Genomic DNA, 4,751 nt, shown 5'->3' on the forward strand with positions numbered 1-4,751 from the left:
ATTAGGCGAGGTATCGTATATCAGGGTACTTTTAACATGTATTCCAATGTGCAGCATTTACCCGCCTTGGGTTTCCTCCCAAACCAAGCCCAAAACCCACCCAGCTGAGCCCCAAAACATGTTTAAAGCCAATCTAAATGGCCTAACAGCTGTCAAAGAAGCTAACCTAAGCCTAACACCTGTAAATAACTCACTAAAACCAACAAATTAAATCTGAAAATCATCAAATATATCTGGAAAAAATCAAACTTAGTAAACTGTACCCCAAAATGACAACGTTCACCTCACCTATGGCTAAAACACACTAATCTAAGTCTAAAAACTGTTTATAAATCAAACTAAACACACACTTTTAGTCTATAATACCATCAAAATCGGTTTTAAAAAATCAAAACCCATCGTTAAACTGGGGTTTGGCCATCGTTAGGTGGGGTATGGTGGTATTTGCATCCCCATCGTTAAGCTGGGGTATTGCATCTAGGGGTATCGTATATCTATGTATTATTGTATCTGTTTTTCTTTTCTCCCTCTGTTGGTGTGTTTTTATCTGACTGAACTGGCCATTATGAGACCCTCAGAGATTTGATATATGCTCCACCGTCCGGAGAGATACAGCGATGTTATGAATCTCCAAAGAGACTTGATAAACTCTGCATAATCCAGAAAGATGTGGCAATGTTATGAGAGATCCGAAGAGACTAGATATATGTCTCATAGTCTGGAGAGATATGGAAACATTACACAATCTCCAAAAACAGACCAGAGATACATCCGATTGTCCAGAAAGATGTGGCAATGTTACGAGATTATATATATATATAAAAAAAAAAAAAGACATATGTTTGCCTGGAGAGATATGGCAATGTTTTGAAAGATCCGAGGAGACTAGATATACGATTCACAGTCCAGAGAGATATGGCAATGCTGGGAGATCTCTAAAGACACTAGAGATACATTCCACAGTTTCATATGACAATGTTACGAGACCTCCCGAGAGACAAGGTTAAAGTTTCATAGTGCGGAGAGATATGGCAATGTTACGCAATCTCCATAAAGAGACTAGAGATACATCCGATTGTCTGGAAAGATGTGGCAAAGTTGTGAGACATCCGAAGGCTTGATATACCCTATGTTTCATTGTCCGGAGAGATGTGGCAATGTTATGAGATATCCAAAGAGACTAGATTTGCACGTCATAGTCTGGAGAGATATGGCAACATTACGTGATCTCCAGAAAGAGACCCGAGACACATTCAATTGTCCGGAAAGATCTGGCAATGTTATGAGAGATCCAAAGACTATACTGCATGTTTCTTTGTCCGGAAAGATGTGGCAATTTTTGAGAGATCCAAAGACACGATATACTGCATGTTTCATTGTCCGGAGAGATGTGGCATCGTTATAAAAGATCTGAAGAGACTAGAGATATGTTGTCCGGAGAGATGTGGCAACGTTACGCTTTCTATATTTGTCTTCAAGCGGCATATAGCAATGGTGTGCAGTGGGCCAGGCAGCGTGAGACAGTACTAAAGCTGGCGTGGCGCACCTACGACCAGTCTGGGGTCGGATACACAAACGTTTACCATCAATTCCCAACATGACGGAGCTTGACTTTGGCTTTTTGTTTTTTCATGGAGGGAAGAATTTTGTGGGTTCCTGGCCTTTGGTTCCTTCTTTCTTACATACAAAACAACTACCAGTATAAAATGAAACCCCAACATAAATGCAATGTGGTGGCAGATCCTTTTTTTTTTTTTTTTTTTTTTTTTTGAGAAATTTAGGATCCATTTTCCCTAATGTATCTTCATTGTCTATCAAATTATCGTATAAAAAATATCCATTCATGTTCGCAGCTCTTGTTATAATAATTTGACATTTATTACTGAGGCATTGTAGTTAGGGATGCAAAAAAATAAATATGACAATGTTTATATATATATATATATATATATATTTTATCGCAAGCTCAAATGTACGAAAATGACAACGATTAGGTGGATGTGCAGTGCGTCCCTGAGTGTGAGGCCTGGGGGGGCTAGGTTTACGATGGAAGAGTTAAAGGGCAGGGTGGGACTGGAGCGTATTGGTGTTGTGATGAGGAGGGGTAGATTGAGATGGTTTGGGAGGAAGGATGGGAGTGGAGTGTATTGGTGTTGTGATGAGGAGGGGTAGATTGAGATGGTTTGGGAGGAAGGATGGGACTGGAGTGTATTGGTGTTGTGATGAGGAGGGGTAGATTGAGATGGTTTGGGAGGAAGGATGGGACTGGAGTGTATTGGTGTTGTGATGAGGAGGGGTAGATTGAGATGGTTTGGGAGGAAGGATGGGACTGGAGTGTATTGGTGTTGTGATGAGGAGGGGTAGATTGAGATGGTTTGGGAGGAAGGGTGGGACTGGAGTGTATTGGTGTTGTGATGAGGAGGGGTAGATTGAGATGGTTTGGGAGGAAGGATGGGACTGGAGTGTATTGGTGTTGTGATGAGGAGGGGTAGATTGAGATGGTTTGGGAGGAAGGATGGGACTGGAGTGTATTGGTGTTGTGATGAGGAGGGGTAGATTGAGATGGTTTGGGAGGAAGGATGGGACTGGAGTGTATTGGTGTTGTGATGAGGAGGGGTAGATTGAGATGATTTGGGAGGAAGGATGGGACTGGAGTGTATTGGTGTTGTCATGAGGAGGGGTAGATTGAGATGGTTTGGGAGGAAGGATGGGACTGGAGTGTATTGGTGCTGTGATGAGGAGGGGTAGATTGAGATGGTTTTGGCATGTGGACAGGATGGAGGATGACAACTGCGTGTAGAAGGTGAGAGGTGTGAATGTTAGGGGAAGTACACGGAAAAAGACCTGGGACGAGGTCATTGAGTGTGACCTCAGGGATAAGGGACTGAACAGAGAAGCTGCCAGAGATCAAGCAGTATGGAGAGCCGCCATTAGGTGACCACGGACAATGCATGCATGTTGGAGCCTTCAAACGAACGATCATGAATTAGTTGTATGTGCGTTTGTGTATCCGATCCAACTCCCTACAGTTCAACCCAACTCTACCATGCGTCAAGCCAGCAATATCAGATAAAGAGGACTATGTAGTGTTTATTAGGATTATTTACAGAATTCTTTATTTCTTTATTATATTTAACATCAATTCTTTATTATGTAACATCAATTCTTTACTCTTTATTCAATCATCAATTCTACACCCTTTTGCTTAACATCAATTCTTTATATCTTATTTAAACATCAATTCTTCATTCTTATTTAACATGAATTCTTTACCTTTGTACTTAACACCAATTCTTTATCTATTTATTTTCTTTACAACCATCTATGCACTAGCAGCTGTACACTCTGGAATCAGTAATGGTACTTAACGGTTTTTTATATTCGTCCGTACAGACATCGTACATGCTTTTATGATGGAGCCTTTATCAATGATTAATAATAATAATAATAATAATAATAATAATAATAATAATAATAGTACTAGTAGTAGTAGTAGTAGTAGTAACAGAAATAATACTAGCATTAGAAATAGGAGTTGTGATAGCAGAAATAATAATAATAATAATAATAATAATAATATAATAACAATAATAATAATAATAATTAGCTTAATATTTTCCAACTTTCAATTATTTTCTAGTTTCAATTAGATCACACTCATCCATGCAAGTGCTTAATATGTCAAAAATATTTTCAGAAGACATCAGTTTTTAAAAACGACTTGTGCTGATAAAACCAAAATTATCATCAATGTCGTTATTATTAATTTTTCCATTAATTAAAATTCAAAACTAAACTATTTTACAAGTAGTAGTAGTAGTAGTAGTAGTAGTAGTAGTAGTAGACGTACTAGTAGTGGTAGCAGAAATAATAATAATAATAATAATAATAATAATAATAATAATGATAATAATAATAATAATAATAATAATAATAATAACAACTGGACAATATTACAAGCCATATTTGCTGCACCAATAACCAAGACATTTTGAGTTAGAAAAAAAAATGACTATGATGTTAATTCAAAATGATCTTGCCAGTGCACGCAATGGCTTACTGATGGTTACATATTCATTCATTCATTGCCAGACGCCATGTATCCCAGACGGGGTGGCCAAGGGCTTAGAGTTAATTGTTTTACAGGGAGGGGCACTAATCCTCCACCAACCCCACTTTACACGTAGGGATGCCAACAGCATCTGGTGTTCCCAGGCGGTCACCCATCCAAATACTAACCAGACCCAACGTTGCTTAACTTCGCTGATCGCATGGGAAGCGGTGTACTCAACGTGGCTGTTACGTATCATTCTTGTATTTTCCGGTGAATTATTTGTGTTTATCAAATATATACTGATGTGTGTTAAGGCTGTATACTGATGTGTTAAGGCTGTATACTGATGTGTTAAGGCTGTATACTGATGTGTTAAGGCTGTATACTGATGTGTTAAGGCTGTATACTGATGTGTTATGGCTGAATACTGATGTGTTAAGGCTGTATACTGATGTGTGTTAGGGCTGTATACTGATGTGTTAGGGCTGTATACTGATGTGTGTTAGGGCTGTATACTGATGTGTGTTAAGGCTGTATACTGATGTGTGTTAAGGCTGTATACTGATGTGTGTTAGGGCTGTATACTGATGTGTGTTAAGGCTGTATACTGATGTGTGTTAAGGCTGTATACTGATGTGTTAGGGCTGTATACTGATGTGTGTTAGGGCTGTATACTGATGTGTGTTAAGGCTGTATA

The 4,751-nt window shown here is 38.8% G+C and overlaps 1 pseudogene; it reads right to left on the reverse strand.

The window, feature by feature from the left end:
- Nucleotides 1–4,193: 4,193 nt before the first annotated feature.
- On the reverse strand, nt 4,194–4,301 carry LOC145410071 (5S ribosomal RNA; annotated as a pseudogene).
- Between the last annotated feature and the right edge of the window lie 450 nt (nt 4,302–4,751).

This window comes from Coenobita brevimanus, chromosome 9 (assembly GCF_032717465.1).
Source record: "Coenobita brevimanus isolate Jiangsu-jjx chromosome 9, ASM3271746v2, whole genome shotgun sequence".
NCBI lineage: Eukaryota > Metazoa > Arthropoda > Malacostraca > Decapoda > Coenobitidae > Coenobita > Coenobita brevimanus.